Source organism: Lepidochelys olivacea (assembly GCF_965140295.1).
Source record: "Lepidochelys olivacea isolate rLepOli2 genome assembly, chromosome: 1".
Lineage (NCBI taxonomy): Eukaryota > Metazoa > Chordata > Testudines > Cheloniidae > Lepidochelys > Lepidochelys olivacea.
Window position 1 is genome coordinate 189,855,347 of NC_140411.1, and position 18,373 is coordinate 189,873,719.

General features: G+C 39.5%; 1 protein-coding gene across 1 annotated transcript in view; it reads right to left on the reverse strand.

The window, feature by feature from the left end:
- EPHA6 (EPH receptor A6) overlaps positions 1-18,373 on the reverse strand; it is an 850,663-nt gene that overhangs the window by 123,875 nt on the left and 708,415 nt on the right. The gene's annotated exons all lie outside the window — the stretch shown is intronic.

Genomic DNA, 18,373 nt, shown 5'->3' on the forward strand with positions numbered 1-18,373 from the left:
ATAAAGAGATTCACTTTTAAAAGCAAAATCAACCTCTGAGATCCACGTAGAGCAAAATAAGTTTGAGATGCACTATCTCCATGTGTAAAACTCCCACTGATGTCAGTGGAATTTCACACACATAATGGGAGCAGAATATCAGTCTAGATCTCTGCAATCACCTGAAAGTAGAATTTTGTCTTGGCAGGAAATGATGGGAAAAATATCATTTCAAAAGCAGTTATGACAATACACTAAACTTGTCCTCATTTTATGTCATTTATTGATAGCTATTTTGATATATTGAAGATGAAAAGATGAAGGCCCTTAATCCTACAACAGGATCCTCTGGGAAGACCCAACTTCAATGGGGCTCTGCACAGGCCTGTGCTTAGCAGATCTCTACGTTGAATAGGGGCTTGAAATCTCAAAGCTTCTTCGATATCAAAAAATACAACGGGGGGAAAAATCAAAATTCTCCAAGTTTGAAAAAAATTAAAATTAAATCTAAATTATAGTTGGTTAATGAATATTCAACATAACTTTTATGTTAGTAAAAACAACAAACAAGCTCCCATTCAAAAACTTAGGCAATGGTAAGTTTTGATATCTTCTTTCACCATTTTCAGTAGACACATCGTAGTTGCTCCTCAGAGATGGAAAAGCCTTATTATCATTATAATTAGAAAATAAACAGGTTTCTTAATCTTGATGCAGTTTCCATTTGTGGGGACTTCTGTAGATGCAGAGAAACCCAGATGAGCAAATTCATTCTGAAGAAACATCAATTTTTTGTTGAGCCTGTGTAGCCTTACAGAGATCTGAAAAAAAAAGTCGCTTCTTTGGTTTTCATACACAATAGAGCTGTTTTCCCTCAATACTTACTTCATTTCCCCTTTTAAAACCTAAAGATGGTACAAAAATTATTACAGTATGAAAAAACAAAATTGATATAATTTATGTTTTAAACACAGAACCTTTATAAGGTATCCTTAAAGATCTTTAATAACTGAAGGGTGGGATCAAAACTCTAAGGAATTTTAAAACCAAATCAAAACAATTTCTTCCCCCCACTATCTCAGGCAAGCCTTAATACATTTTTCCAAATTCTCAGTTCTATTCAAGAACTGTCCTTAATGAGCACTCCATTGGGCACTTTTGTACTGAGTTGTTCTGTGTCTACGACCTTGATCCTGCAAAGGGATCTGCATAGGAAGATCCTTCCATCCACGTAGAGGTGAATGAAGTCAGGGGACTCAGCACAGATGTATCTCTTTGCAATACTGGGGCCCAAATCAGTAATTTTCTTTTTCATGACCAAGTTTTCTCTCTAGGAGTGATCTGTGGTCTGCCAATAATACATTTTTAATGGTAAGAAAAATTAATAAAATAAATTTAAGAAGAGTCACCTCTAAAGCGATCTTTGTGACTCTTTTAAAAAAATTTGCATTAATTTCTCTTACCATAAAACATGAACTACTGGCAGACCTTAGATCATCCATCACATCTACCGATGTGAGGAAGAGCTCTATGTAATTGGAAAGCTTGCCCCTTCTGCGAACAGAAGTTGGTCCAATAAAAGATACCTTACCTACCTTGTCTCTTAAGGTATTTAATACAAAGTATATTGCAGAAGACTAAAAAAATTAATGAGAAAAATACAATATCAAAGGGGGAAAAGCAAAAATTGTAAGCATAACAGGAGGGCAGAGTGAAAAGTCTGAAAATGCAAATCAACATAAGGAAGTGGATGTGTAATAGTAAAAATGAAGTAACTGAGTTTCAGAAATGGTATAGAGAACTGCATGGATATCTCTACAGAAAATAGAAGTTCTCTCTAGCTTAGTGTGTTTTTTTTTTCCTTTAGAAAAGGAAGAAGCAGTCTTTATTCTGGTCCCAAGTCCAAATCATAGTTAGCAAAAAAGTCTCTGCAGGCTCCTATGCTTTATGTTTCCAGCTGTAAAAGTATAAGACATGTTTCTTTGCTGGGAGGTTGCTACTCTTAGGTATATTCTAAATATAAATATTTTAAACAATTGTAAACTTTAAACAATGTTTAAAGGAAAAGTTTTCTTAAAACTGATAAGAGTGGACAGCGTCCTGTTTTCATTTGAGTCAGTATAACATTTCTTTAATCAACTAGCCGTCTTCAAAAATGCAGTTCTCTCAGTGAACTTCATTGAAAGGAGAGGGCTGTACATCTATTTGGTAAAGCATTATTTTGCTCTGCACAAATTTCTTGGAGGGAGAGGGGCAGTGTTACAGCAGGTGGAGAACCTTTAGAGTAGTCAGTTATTACAGGTATTAAAAAGGAAAAAGTAGACAAGAAAAATAAGCCATTATTCCTGAGCAAGTTGAACACATTCCACTACATAGCCACCACATTAATGATTTCATCACACAAAAGAAGATCATATATATAATTACCCAGACAATGCCACAATAGCATGGAAAACTATAATTATATAAAAAAAGTATCAGCAGAAAAAATAAGGGCAACAAAACAATTAAAGTATATGGGAAGTACTTGGAATATCTGTCAGATATTAGATTTCAGAGTAACAGCCGTGTTAGTCTGTATTCGCAAAAAGAAAAGGAGTATTTGTGGCACCTTAGAGACTAACCAACTTATTTGAGCATAAGCTTTCGTGAGCTACAGCTCACTTCATCGGATGCATACATCTTCTGTATTTTCCACAGTATGCATCTGATGAAGTGAGCTGTAGCTCACAAAAGCTTATGCTCAAATAAATTGGTTAGTCTCTAAGCTGCCACAAGTACTCCTTTTCTTTTTGTCAGATTTTATTAATCTACCATATATAATAGCTAGATTTGGGTTCTATAATAATGGTATATGGTTAGAACTCAGGGCAAACTAACTTTCTTCCAGAGTTTTTACAACAAGGTTTAAAGCCAGAAAGGACAATTAAATCGTCTAGTCTGACCTCCTGTATATATTGTTATATCAGACCTATTATGTTAAACCCGGTTTGCAACCTTTCAGAATTTCAAAGGACAATACCATTGGATTGCAACTACCCAAAAACCCCAGAATGGCTTTCGTTCTGGTAGCTGGATCTCCGCTTGAGCACCTGCAGACACTTTCTGCTAACTATAATGCCGCAACACAGAAAAATGTTTTCTTTTTAAGCTATTCATCTGCATTTTGCTCCTGCCAAAAAATATTTCTGAATAAGAAAGAGAATGACTATATGATTATGTGTTTGCTTTTTATGTAGACTATGAAAGGATATGCTTTCTATTCTGTCCTTTCTAATTTTGTTGTTCCATTAATCCTTGCGAGATTTGAAACTGAATGTGGAAGTGGAAGAAAAAAAACGTGTTCAGCCTGGTCTTTCAGAGAACTGAAGTGATCAACGAGTGAGAACAAGGCACTTCAACTGAAGTGGTGAGGAAGAGCCTTGACAATAATTTTCTCATGAAAGGACGCTAGCAGATGACATTGCAGGACCAGGACCAAGGTGAGGCAATGAAAGAAACAGCTTATTTTATACCACTGTACACCATTGCAATCATATTTTGCAAATATTTCCATGTTTTGGAAAACTGTTAAACTTCAAGCTATAAGTCAATTCTTCATTGGTGACACATAGTGAGACTTCTAGAGCCCATTCTTGCTTTACTGGCACCTTTTCTGATTTACACTGTCTTGTAATGCACACAATTTCACAAGAAAAAAGACTATGCAGAAATTTGTTTGAGAAGTAGACCCAAAGAAAGTGAATAAATACAGAAGTAATGTGGAAAGGAGATAACTAACAAGGGATAATTTGAAACAGGAAGTGGTGGCAATAGAATCCCAGGGTCAGAGACCTTGGCGGGGGTGGGGGGAAGGTTTCAGAGCCCAGGCTCTAGCCCATTTCTACACTATTGTTAGCTCTGTAACCATGACTCCCGCAAACCCGAGTCAATTGATCCAGACTCTGAGACTTGCTGCCGCAGGTTTTTGGATTTTGTTTTGTTTTTGCAGTGTAGAGGTACACCTTTTTAACACATCAGGGCAGGTTCTGGTCCCCACTCCGGTAGTGAAAAGTAGCAGGAAAGCCACCTAAATTGGTTATTTGAGGATTTACTTCCTTGCATAAGGTAATCTCCAGGTGGTGCAGGGCTAGGACAATGGATTCTTTACTACACCCTTCTCTTCTGAAGTAGAGGGTTTGGCTGAGGAGCCACCACACCCAGCTTGTTCCTGTTACTGGAACAAATTCTTGGGACAAAAGGCAGTCAAATGTAAGAAAGAACAGCTTTCAGGCCACCTTTGTCTCCCCTGATCGTGTAGAGTATCCGCAGAATTCATTATTTCCTACTCAAAAATACAGAGGCTGGTTTCATTCTTAAGCATTTTGTCCAGCAATGGTGAAATTCAATTTATACAATTTACTCTCTGTTAAAGGGATAGTCTTACCTAACTAAGTATGTTACATATGACACAACAATTTTATTTTTTTCTTCTTCAGCTGTATTGCTATGCTAAATAAAGTTTTCTGGAAATAAAGAGCAGTTTGTAGCCATTTCTCTCCTAGGGCAAATACCTCTCTGAATTCCCTTCTCTCCTTGTTAGTCTCAGAATTCATGTCTGGAAATATAGAGGAAGTATGCTTCTTCCCAGATGAATTTTCCATCCTTTCCTAGCTTGTGAAAGAATGTTTTTCTAGTCCTCAAATCTCAGTTTTGTATTATGATATGCTCTTACCCTTGAATTTTGGCTGAAGAGATCTACAGAATCTTGTCTCTTCCAATTTGTGAGAGTCATTTCCCCCATCACTTTGTTAATCAGGTTGGTTACAAATTCAATCATGTTTTTGCCTTCAGCTTTCTGTGTCATCTTTATTGTTAGGTTTGAGCATCATGTTCTGTTTCTCAGGTCTTTTAATTTTATTATCAAAATGCTGTAATCACTTGACAATCTCTTCAGGCAGATACTTTAAAAGTCAACTACAGAGAGAATGACTCTTCAGTCACTGCAATTCTTGCAGTAAATATTTCAGTTGAGACGCTGAAGTTTTAATAGATAGCAGGAATTTTTGCTGGCACTGTAGGCTTCCTGTATGAATTTCTTTTAGGAATAGATGAATTACTGAAAAGTTCTCTATACTAGTTTCCTCTTCTCCAGCCACTACTAACTTTTGTGGTTTGGTGAGCAGCAAGTGCCCTTGCTGAAGTCTAGAACTTTCTCTTGGAGACAGTTTCCCTCCTCCTCTCTTTTTTTTGGTAAGTTTCCTAGTCCTCCTGTAGTATACAGGAATAGGGTAGTATCCGTTTTAATAGTTTGTAAGCCATTTAGTGGTGTTTATTGTTTTAGAAACTAGCAGTAAGTACATAGCTATGCCTCGGATATTTGTACTAATTTAGTAAGACTATGTCTACACTACAAGCTAGGGCCATAATCCCCCTTTTTCGTACACATACTCACTCTAGCTCGGTGAGAGGTTGCACGAGTATGAATAGTGTAGTGGTGGTCACACAGGGAGCGGTGGCACAGCGTTGCCATGCTGTGTAGAAACCTGCCTGAAGAGCTGCTACTGCCTGCGCCACTGCGGCTACACTACTTTGTACCCTCGATCTAGCTCTCATCAAGCGCGCATAAGTACGTATACATGAGCTGTAAATCACACCCTAGCGCACAGTGTAGAGGTAGCCTAAATATGGCTACTTCTGGCCCAACTATGCCTGTGTGGTTCCTTCATGTTGTTGTTGATGTTGTTGTGCAAAGAACAAAAGACAACACGTCCTGACTTCGAAGGAAAACTATGGGCTGCTGTTTAAGATTTAAGTAGAATTGACTATATTGAAACTGCTAGTGTGTCTCTTTGCTCTGACACTCTTCACAGTCCCACACTTACTTTGTTAATATATGCTGGTCACTTGACATCCTGAATGTCTTCCAATAAAAGGCCCCCACCTCTGTGCTGGACGTTCACTTGCTAAGGAGGATACTATTCATGTGGATTCTGCCTTGAAACTATAAAAAGTTAAGATGACCAAGAAATTAAGGGTCAGATCTTACAAATTTGAGCAAGTCAGCATTGTTCTATTGACAACAATGGCGCTATGCTGATTTCTACTAGCTGAAGATCTGGGTCTAAGGTTTGAAAAGTGTGCATGAATACGTTCAGTTCCGTAAACAGGCACTACAGAGAGAATGACTAACAGCCAGTGGTGCAAGCAGAGAATACTAACAGCCAGTGATGTAAGTAGAAATCACTTCTTGCCAGTATGCTGCACTCATGGGAGGGACACAAAGAGGGGGGCACGTGACATCCCCATGTGACTCCCCCACATGACTCCTCCCCGCCCTGCCCTCAGCGCGGGGCCCCCCGCACTCTCCCTGTCTCCTCCCCATGATCTACATCCATCCCACATTACCTGGGGTGGGGGGCTCTGTCCTCCTCCCGCTGCGCCGGAGACTTCTGCTGTACAGACCCCAGGCAGGAGGATTCAAAAGACACAGCTGTGTGGAAGGGCTGGGGGCTGGGGTTCGGGCGGTAGAGCTGCTGGCGTGAGGCTGCCCGGCGGCCCCATGTTCTGCTCCTTTCCCCGCTGTGGTTCCCAGGAGAGCTCTGCGGTTCAGGGCTCTCCCAGGAACCACAGCGGAGAAAGGAGTTGAACCCCCAGCCCTGCCCTCTGCCCTTCCACGAAGCTGCGTCTCCTCTGTCTGTACAGCAGCCCCCAGCCACGGGGCTGGGGGTGATACAGCTGCCAGAGGAGTTGCCTGCGTTCTGCTCCTTTCTGGCAGGGCTGCTGTACATACGGAGAAGACGCAGTTCTGTGGAAGGGCTGCGGGAGGGCTCCTCCACTGTCTTTCTGGTATGCCGTACCAGCTGTAAGTATTTTATTGGTACGGCATACCGGACCACACCACTGTACTTGCACCACTGCTAATAGCCTGAGTGTAGAACTATAAATCATGAACTTTTGAGATCTAATCTGGATGCTGACACTGACTTCCTTTTGTGGCCTTGAGCAAGTCACTTCACCACCCTGCCTCAATTGACCTATTTGTAAATAGTATCAGAGGGGTAGCCGTGTTAGTCTGGATCTGTAAAAGCGGCAAAGAGTCCTGTGGCATGTTACAGACTAACAGACGTATTGGAGCATAAGCTTTCGTGGGTGAATACCCACTTCGTCAGATGCATGTAGTGGAAATTTCCAGAGGCAGGTATAAATATGCAAGCAAGAAACAGGCTAGGGATAACAAGGTTAGTTCAATCAGGGAGGATGAGGCCCTCTTCCAGCAGTTGAGGTGTGAACACCAAGGGAGGAGAAACTGCTTTTGTAGTTGGCTAGCCATTCACAGTCTTTGTTTAATCCTGAGCTGATGGTGTCAAATTTGCAAATGAACTGAAGCTCAGCAGTTTCTCTTTGAAGTCTGGTCCTGAAGTTTTTTTGCTGCAGGATGGCTACCTTTAAATCTGCTATTGTGTGTCCAGGGAGATTGAAGTGTTCTCCTACAGGTTTTTGTACATTGCCATTCCTAATATCTGATTTGTGTCCATTTATCCTTTTACGTAGGGACTGTCCAGTTTGGCCAATGTACATAGCAGAGGGGCATTGCTGGCACATGATGGTGTATATTACATTGGTGGACGTGCAGGTGAATGGACCGGTGATGGTGTGGCTGATCTGGTTAGGTCCTGTGATGGTGTCGCTGGTATTAGATATGTGGGCAGAGTTGGCATCGAGGTTTGTGGCATGGATTGGTTCCTGAGTTAGAGTTACTATGGTGCGGTGTGTAGTTGCTGGTGAGAATATGCTTCAGGTTTGTGGGTTGTCTGTGGGCGAGGACTGGCCTGCCTCCCAAGGCCTGTGAAAGTGAGGGATTGTTGTCCAGGATGGGTTGGAGATCACTGATGATGCATTGGAGAGGTTTTAGCCGAGGACCGTATGTGATGGCCAGTGGAGTTCTGTTGGTTTCTTTCTTGGGCTTGTCTTGCAGCAGGAGGCTTCTGGGTACACATCTGGCTCTGTTGATCTGTTTCCTTATTTCCTCGTGTGGGTATTGTAGTTTTGAGAATGCTTGGTGAAGATCTCTAGGTGTTGGTCTCCGTCTGAGGGGTTGGAGAAAAGGCAGTTGTACCTCAGTGCTTGGCTGTAGACAATGGATCATGTGGTGTGTCCGCAATGGAAGCTGGAGGCATCAAGGTAGGCATAGCGGTTGGTGGGTTTTCGGTATAGCGTGATGTTAACGTTACCATCACTTATTTGCACTGTGGTGTCCAGGAAGTGGACCTCCCGTGTAGATTGGTCCAGGCTGAGGTTGATGGTGGGGTGGAAGCTGTTGAATTTGTGGTGGAATTCTTCCAGGGTTTCCTTCCCATGGGTCCAGATGATGAAGATGTCATCAATGTAGCGTAGGTAGAGAAGGGGTGTGAGTGGACGAGAGCTGAGGAAGCGTTGTTCCAGGTCAGCCATAAAAATGTTGACATACTGTGGGGCCATGCGGGTGCCCATAGTGGTGCCACTATCTGGAGGTATATATTGTCACCGAATTAGAAATAATTGTGCGTGAGGATAAAGTCACAGAGCTCAGCAACCAGTTGTGCTGTGGCATCATAAGGGATACTGTTCCTCATAGCTTGTATTCCATCTGTGTGTGGGATGTTTGTGTAGAGAGCCTCTACATCCATGGTGGCTAGGATGGTGTTTTCTGGAAGATCACCAATGCATTGGTTTTCTCAGGAAATTAGTAGTGTCACGGAGATAGCTGGGAGTGCTGATGGCGTAGGGTCTCAGTAGAGAGTCCACATATCCAGACAGTCCTTCAGTGAGAGTGCCAATGCCCGAGATGATGGGGTGTCCAGGATTTCTGGGTTTGTGGACCTTGGGTAGTAGATAGAATAACCCCGGCTGGGGCTCTAAGGATATGTTGATTTGTTCCTGTGTTAGTGTAGGGAGTGTCCTGAGTAGATGGTGCAGTTTCTTAGTGTATTCCGCAGTGGGATCTGAGGAAAGTGGTCTGTAGAATTTGGAATTGGAGAATTGTCTGGAAGCCTTCTTTCGGTAGTCAGACCTGTTCATGATGACAACAGCACCTCCTTTATCAGCCTCTTTGATTATAATGTCAGGGTTGTTTCTGAGGCTCTGGATGGCGTTGCATTTTGCACAACTTAGGTTATGAGGCAAGTGACGTTGTTTTTCCACAATTTCTGCCTGTGCACGTTGGCGGAAGCATTCTATGTATAGGTCCAGACTGTCATTTCGACCCTCAGGAGGAGTCCATGTGGAGTTCTGCATTTGCTCCAAACCCTCAAACAGAGATCAACACCTATAAGATCTTCACCAAGCATTCCCAAAACTATGATACCCGCATGAGGAAATATGGAAACAGATCAACAGAGCCAGATGTGTACCCAGAAGCCTCCTGCTGCAAGGCAAGCCCAAGAAAGAAACCAACAGAACTCAACTGGCCATCACATACAGTCCTCAGCTAAAACCTCTCTGAACCAGCGATCTACAACCCATCCTGGACAACAATCCCCCACTTTCACAGGCCTTGGGAGGCAGGCCCAGTCCTCACCCACAGACAACCCACAAACCTGAAGCATATTCTCACCAGCAACTACACACCGCACCATAGTAACTCTAACTCACGAACCAATCCATGCAAAAAACCTTGATGCCAACTCTGCCCACATATCTACACAAGCGACACTATGACAGGACCTAACCAGAACAGCCACACCATCACCAGTTCATTCACCTGCATGTCCACCAATGTAATATACACCATCATGTGCCAGCAATGCCCCTCTGCTATGTACATTGGCCAAACTGGACAGCCCCTACGTAAAAGGATAAATGGACACAAATCAGATATTAGGAATGGCAATATACAAAAACCTGTAGGAGAACACTTCAATCTCCCTGGACACACAATAGCAGATTTAAAGGTAGCCATCCTGCAGCAAAAAAACTTCAGGACCAGACTTCAAAGAGAAACTGCTGAGCTTCAGTTCATTTGCGAAATTTGACACCATCAGCTCAGGATTAAACAAAGACTGTGAATGGCTAGCCAACTATAAAAGCAGTTTCTCCTCCCTTGGTGTTCACACCTCAACTGCTGGAAGAGGGCCTCATCCTCCCTGATTGAACTAACCTTGTTATCCCTAGCCTGATTCTTGCTTGCATATTTATACCTGCCTCTGGAAATTTCCACTACATGCATCTGACGAAGTGGGTATTCACCCACAAAAGCTTATGCTCCAATACGTCTGTTAGTCTGTAACCTGCCACAGGACTCTTTGCCACTATTTGTAAATAGTGATGTCTTGTGAAATTTAACATCTAAAAAGTACTTCAAAAATAAAAGTGATATGGGTGCTAAGTATTATTAATAACATGCTGCTTAATATGCACATCATGATGAATATTGCAAGTATCCTTACTCCAAACTGTAAGTTATACTATGGGCAGAATCCTAGCATTACTGTGTTGAACCACATAGAGATGGAGAAGGGTGGGGTGGAAGTGGAGTAGAGCCATATACTGCACAATAAATCACAGTTATCCTACTAGCATAGCTCAGAATGGATCAGGATAGATGGATGGGTGAAGGAAATGCATCGTAGGAACACCTTACTGCTATTTTCATGCACCATCTATTAGAATCGATAGCACTCCTCTTCAAACATATTGAAGGAATGGCCATTCCCTTTGGCAAAACATGGCCCCTGGTGTACCACTGCGCCTAGTAATGGGGCTCCTGTTCTAGAGTTAGAGTGGTGGGTTAACCCATACCACTATTCAATTAAATAATATAAATTTTAAATGTTTCCAATACAGTTGAAAAATTGAGGCAATAATCTGCATTTAAAATAAAATGCACATCATACAAATATTGATGACCAAAACAGACCCAAAAGAAAAAAAAATTAAAAATACTCTGCAAAATAATTTAAAAGCAGGTAAATAAACTTGCATTTTAATATTTCAAGGGCTTAAATAAGTTTATTCCCCCCTCCCCGCAAAGAACTTGTATAGCTCATGAAATACATAAGTTACAAAAGTTTCTACTGCTTTTTACTGCTTTCCGTGGCACAGCGAACACAGCTTCTGTAAGAATCAATGAGCTGTATTCTACTTTGCATCAACAGAATTATTTCCAGGTTCCAATCACCAGCACCTGTGTAAACCCCATGGCAGCATTTGGACTACACAGGTGTCACTGGGAGCATAATTTAAAGGAACTAAATTGCACAGGCGTAGCTGAGACTCTAAATTGGCTTGCAGAATCTTTATTGTTGATTACGTGAGAGAAGGAAAGAACTCAGCTTTACTCTGAGCCCAGGTTGAGTTTTTCAGGCTGGCAGTTCGAAAAACTCTTTGTTTGTTTCTTAAACTTGTAAACAGAGTACAGTAATCATGAAAGTCCAATAGGGCATATTTAGAGTCATTGTTAAAAGAAAAGCATTTCTGGAGTTCATAGATTCTAAGGCCAGAAGGCACCACTCCGATCATCTAGTCTGACCTCCTGTATAGCATGGACCATAGAACTTTTGCAAAATAATTCCTAGAGCATATCTTTTAGAAAAACATCCACTTTTGATTTAAAAATGATCAGTGTTGGAGAAACCACCATAAAGCTTGGTAAATTGTTCCAATGGTTAATTACTCTCACTGTTAAAAATGTATGCCTTATTTCCAGTCAATATTTGTCTAGCTTTAGCTTCCAGCCATTAGATCATGTTCTAGCTTTCTCTAATAGAACTGAAGAGCCTATTATAAATATTTGTTCCCCATGTAGGTACTTATAGAGTATAATCAAGTCACCCCTTAACCTTCTCTTTGTTAAATTAAATAGATGGAGCCCCCTGAGTCTATCACTATAAGGCATGTTTTTTTAATCCTTTAATCATTCTTCTGGCTCTTCTCTGACCCTCTTCAATTTATCAGCTTCCTTTTTGAATTGTGGGCACCAGAACTAGACACAGTATTCCAGCAGTGGTCACAGCAGTGCTAAATACAGAGGTAAAATAACCTCTATGCCTCAAGATTCCCTAGTTTATGCAGCCCAGGATCACATTTGCTCTTTTGGCAACAGCGTCACACTGGAAGCTCATGTTCAGCTGATTATCCATCATGATCCCAAAATCTTCTTCAGAGTCACTGCTTCCCAGGACAGAGTCCCTCATTCAGTAAGTGTGGTCTACATTATCTGTTCCCAGATGTATACATTTAGCTGTATTAAAACACATATTGTTTGCTTGTGTCCATTTACCAAGCTATCTATATCGCTCTACATCAGTGATTGTCCTCTTCATTGTTTACCACTCCCTCAATTTTTATGTCATCTTCAAACTTTATCAGTGATGATTTTATGTTCTCTTCCAGGTCATTGATAAAGATGTTAAGTAGCACAGGGCTACGCACCAATCCCTGCGGGACCCCACTGGAAATGGACGATTCCCCATTTACAGTTATATTTTGAGACCTATCATTAGCCAGTTTTTAATCCATTTAAAGTGTGTCATGTTAATTTTATATTGTTCTATTTTTTTTAATCAAAATGTCGTGTGGTACCAAGTCAAATGCTTTACAGAAGTTTAAGGATATTACGTCAACACTGTTAGCTTTATCAACCAAACTTGTCACCTCATCAGAAAAAGATATCAAACTAGTTTGACAGGATCTATTTTCCATAAACCCGTGTTGATTTGCATTACTTACATTACCCTCCTTCAGTTCATTATTAATCGAGTCCTGTAGCTGTTGCTCTATTATTTTGTCATCCCATTTACCCTTTCCAGTGGCCTCAGTTAGACCAACCCTGAGCACTTGTGAAAATCCCACCTTTAACAAGTATGCTTTCTGGGAGCTTACTACAGACCTTTAACTTCTTTGGTGTCCTATGGACTTTTAATGAAGGACCATCAAAGTGACAAAGAATTTTCACAAACCATAGCAGGTGCTGTGTGAATATTCATACTTCCTGAATGCACACAATGTGTGACCCTCAAGGGTTTAAATATATTTCTTTCTATCATTTATTAGACAATTTTGAGTAACCAAATTAAAGCCACACATTTCTTTACATCCCTTCAAGGAGGAAATGACAATAAAATAATACTTGCTGTGTTTGTTTCAATACTCTGTCATGGAGAATTGTGTTAAGAAAGACTTCCCACTCATCCTGGCATTCAGCTAAACCCTATTTCTAAATACTCATTTATTTTTGATGTTATCTGTTCATTTGATTTGTATCAAGCCTTGCTTCCTATTAAATGGGACTGAAAAGAACAAATCAGACTCTGCGAAACACGCAGCTGAGGACTGCCTAACGTAGTATATTGTGACCCCTAGAGAGGGATGTTTCTCTTAGGGGAAATTCATGCCTCCATAGAGGCCAGCACAAAGCCTGTGCATTATGTTCCATTTATGCCCTCAAAATATCATTTAAATGGGACTTAAATGGTGCAGAGGCCTTGGCTGCCCCTCCTCACCAGACTGAATTTCACTTCTCAGAATATGGGGTAGTCTCTGCTGTTGAAGAACTCAGTCAGCTTTGCGGAGTTCTTGTGAATGAATAGTTATGATGGCTCCTTGCAGTAGGGTCAGATCTTTTCTAACTGGCAGGTACAAGCTCAGTTTTCCCAATTTCAACAGCACAGATTCAAAAGTTGAACTCACTCTAACTTCATTCGATTCTGGCATAGCAGTGGTCATAAATGGAGTGACCATAAGCACAACCTTTGTGCGTTAGTGCGAGGGGTTACACTGCTTCTTTTATTCTATTAAAGAAGCACTGTTTGTGGTTCCATACTTAAGGATGAGTTGTGTTTTGCACTTATAACAAAGATGAAACCATTTTGTATGAAGCATATAGTTATCCTCTCCAAAATTAAAGCACTTACTCTTGAGTATTGAATTAATTTTCTGAAGATTTACAAGTAAATTGGTTGATTAGTTTGAATTAAAATTAATTTAAAAATTAGTCCTTAAAAATTACCATATTGAGTCAAATGTTTTTGCTGAAGGATCTTAATAATAGAACAACACAAATGCTACAAACTTCCCTTGCCATTAAAACTCACTATAAGCTTGTGCATAGGCTACACTTGATGAATTCCCAGTAGAACTTCCCTATATCAAAAGGGCTATTATCTACCATTTTTCTCAGTGGAACTAGAGTCATAACTTGCCCACAACGAGATGGTCATTTTGAGAAAAGCAGCTATCTCCCTAGGTTTTCAATAAGACTGAGCCCAGAAACTGATTAAGGTCTGATAATGTTTCAAAATTTTCTAAATTTAAGTTTAACCTTAAATCTGAATTTCCTGGGTTTATAACACTTGGTTTTGGGATCATTACAACAGTCCTGTAATGTAGTTTGCCCTTAATTACTGATTTGTTCTCTTATTTCTAGATTTTTATACCAGTAGAACCTGGAATAAACCCAGGCTTAACCTGGTTCTATGTATTCAGTATAAATAACTATGACATTAGAGAACTGTACTCGTTCCCAGGATTACCAGGTTTGGAAGAAAAAGCAAGTGTAGACTAAGGGTCACAATTCCTGGGAAGGAAATGTTCGGAGCTGCAGAATGTTTGGGTGGAATAATAGAGTTCAGTTTCCCTGGTTGGTTCTAGACAAACAGCAATCTGAAAAAATCATTGGTGACTTGCTTGAAAATAGTTCTACAAACACTGTGATCATTTACTTTGTAGCTTGTTAAATGTTCTGGTTGCTGGGAAGACTAGTGTGAAAACATAAATATGATTAAGGCTTTTAACAGCAATAGCAACTGTTCTTTTGAATCATCTTCACATTCTTAATGGAACAGTAATTTAAAGTATTGTGTTCCTGTTATGCTGGCTGCCATAAAACAGTCTGTGTATGTTTAGTTGTCTATTAAATAAATATTTTTCAATCAGCACATAAACTGTGAAAATAGCTTTAGCAAGATACTATACAAGAGCTTTGAAATGTTAATATATTTATAGTTATGGATAATATCCGGAACGCCATTCCAAGCATTGTAAACTGTATATTTGGATTTCACAGTCATACATGTAAAATTAAATTAGGTGGGAATAAAATGTTTTAAATTTTACTATCTGATGGTTCAAGCGATGGATCAAGTGTACCAGGAACATCCCTGTAATTCAGGATATCAGTTTAAATCTTCAGATTATTTATAAGGGTTATGGAGAGAACAGATAGGCTCTGTTAAGGCTGAAAGCAGAATTCCATTATAAGCCTTATTTTGATCATCGAGTCACTACAACTTGCAGTAGGAAAAAGGGAGATTTGGTATGAGATTTTGTGATCAGTTCAGGCAGAGAAGAATTTATATTTGGGAGTTTGAAAGTCTGGGATGCATAATTTTAGAAACGACAAGTCCTCCAAAGTAACTCCGTAAAACAGGGGGCTGCAAGGTATGGACCTAGATGTATAAAATACACTTTTAAAATTTAAAATACTTTTTAAAATAAAAATGTATATTATATAAAAAGCAATATCACATCACTTTGAGCCTAATGCTCAAAAACTGAGGTGGTTTTCACTTTAGTAGGTGGAACTGCTTTCCACAGCTGTTTGTTATATTAGGTAAACTTAATGATGTGGCCTGTTGTGCAGTCATACTGTTCTGCAGTTACATCTTTGATTATTTACTACTTGTGTAGCTTGCCAGTTCATAATAATGAGAACAAAGAGTGGGGAGACAGGCAGATTCAATTCGGAGAGATCAAATAATGCTGTTGAAAGAGATTCATGGCTTTCAGTTAAGAAAGTGTTTGGAGATAGTGAACACTGTTGATAACAACCCCAGTAATGTATTCCTCAGAGTCAATTACAAGTATGACTTTTCTGGGCTTAAACTCTTTAGATTGCAGATTCACCTCTGTAAAGTGGTAGTTTGTTCTTTGTCTGCATAAAAACGTGGCGTTTAGGGCTATGCTGTCATTCTACAATTTCCTTAACAATAGTAACAATACTTAGCTCTTATGAACTAATGAAGCTCAAGTGAGAGCTAAGTGATAGATTCTAATGTCAGTCCTATCAGCATAAATCTGGAATAACTCCTTTGAAATAAATCCTTTGATATCAAGATTACACTGAGGTAACTGTGATCAAAATTTGACCTTATAGTGAATTTTGATGCTTAAATATTATTTTACCTTCAAAATATACATGATAGATATTTTTTAAATTTCTATTCCTCCTCCTCAGACTAAAGACTGATGTTCCAGCCCGGATTTTGTAAACCACCAGCAGAGCCATGTGTATCTGTTGCTACTGCCCACTGACTAGACGCAACATAGTGATTGGCAATACTAACTCTTATTGTGGAAACTGCTGCTCATCGATGCATATTATCTGTTGTTAGGGTTTTCTCCCCACTTTGAACTTTAGGGTACAGATGTGGGGACCCACATGAAAGATCCCCTAAGCTTATTTTTACCAGTTTAGATTAAAAACTCCCCAGGCACAAATTCTCCCTTGTACCTTGGGTTTAAGTAACGCTGCCACCACCAAGTGATTTAACAAAGAACTAGGGAAAAGAACCACTTGGAGTTCCTCTTCCCCCTGCAATCTCCCCAAGCCCATACATCTCCTTTCCTGGGGAGGTTTGAGAATAATATCCTAACCAATTGGTTACAAAATGATCAAAGACCCAAATCCCTGGGTCTTGGAACAATGGAAAAATCAGTCAGGTTCTTAAAAGAAGGATTTTATTTTAAAAAAGAAAGGTAAAAATCATTTTTGTAAAATCAGGATGGAAAATACTTTACAAGGTATTCAGATTCAAAATACAGAGGATCCCCCTCTGGGCAAAACCTTAAAGTTACAGAAAACAGGAATAAACCTCCCTCTTAGCACAGGGAAAATTCACAAGAAAAACAAAAGAAACTAATCCGCCTTGCCTGGCTTACCTATACTGGTTACAATATTGGAGAGTTGAATTGGGATGGGTTGGAGAAGATGGATTTCTGTCTGGCCCCTCTCAGTCCCAAGAGAGAACCCCCACACAAAACAAAGAGCTCAAACAAATCTTTTCCCCCCTCCCAAGATTTGAAAGTATCTTTTTTCCCCATTGGGCCTGTTGGTCAGGTGCCAACCAGGCTATTTGAGCCTCTTAACCCCTTACAGGTAAGGAGAAATTCTAGGCTACTGTTGTATCAACCAGGCAAGGTACTAACAAGCTTCAACAAGACTTTATTTTCAAATAAGAAGAAATTCTAGGCTACCCTTAACTGTATGTTTATAACATCTGTGTTTGTATTTGGAAGATCTCTTAACAGCTCCATACTCAATGAATCCTCTTTCTTGAGCTTCAGAGCCTGGAAGGGTGAAGGAAGAATGCACTAAGGTACATTCTACCTCCATGGTCCAGAGTTTGGTAACAATGCTTTTGACATAAACAGTGTAAAGAGAAGATTTAAGTAGCCGATAATGTCACCTCTACCCATACTTCTTAAGCTACCTGCTGCAGTAATGAAGATAAGTTGTAAATAAAATATCTAAACAATCTAAAGCACCATAAAAAACAATATGCTAAAAGAAGAATATACACTCACCAAAGGCTGAGCTTTTTTTAAAGATAAAACACTCATAATTCAAAATTAGGTAATTTCTCACTAAACCAATATTAATTTAATACATTTCTTTAGTTTCAGAAATCACGTAATACTTTTGTATTCATAATACAGTATTTGTTTCAATTTTCTATTAATATGCATATTCTGTTACATATCTCTAAAGTAAATACAGAAATTAGTCATTATTATCTTATTTATCTATGTTCAAATTTCATTCAGTAGAAATTACCTTGTTAAAATTGTGTAGAAAAATGACACTATTTACCAATTAACTTGGTCATGAATCCATTGTGGAATCTCAAACTGAATATATTTGCATCTTAAAATGTGTGTACACAACTCCCAGTAGCATTGTATGCTCACATCGAGAGGGAAACATACTTAAACTGAATATTCTGTAAATTCATATGATCTAATTATGAAATGCCTTTTAACTGTTTTCTATATTGCTTCTCCAGAGACTGGTATACTGATGATTTATTGGCAGTGATATAGTATGTTCCAAAGGAAAATGTAAGCAATAGTACTCTTTGCAAACTGTAATCCCAACCTAAACTTCAAGAGTCTAGAACAGATCCCAGATAGTTTGCATCTAAATTATTCAGTTAGCTGTAACCTGAACTGTACATGTAACAAGAACTGGAAGGACAAATATGGACTGTGAATTGGAAATGACAAGACTCCAAGAAAAGAAGAGCTAAAGAAAGGAGACTGTGGGATCAATACCATCAGAGGATCAAGTAACAGTGAGGAGCTGAGTGAGGAGATACTGCATAAACAAATTACATATGAAAAACTTCGCTAAATAAATGCTATTCTTTTGGTATTTTCA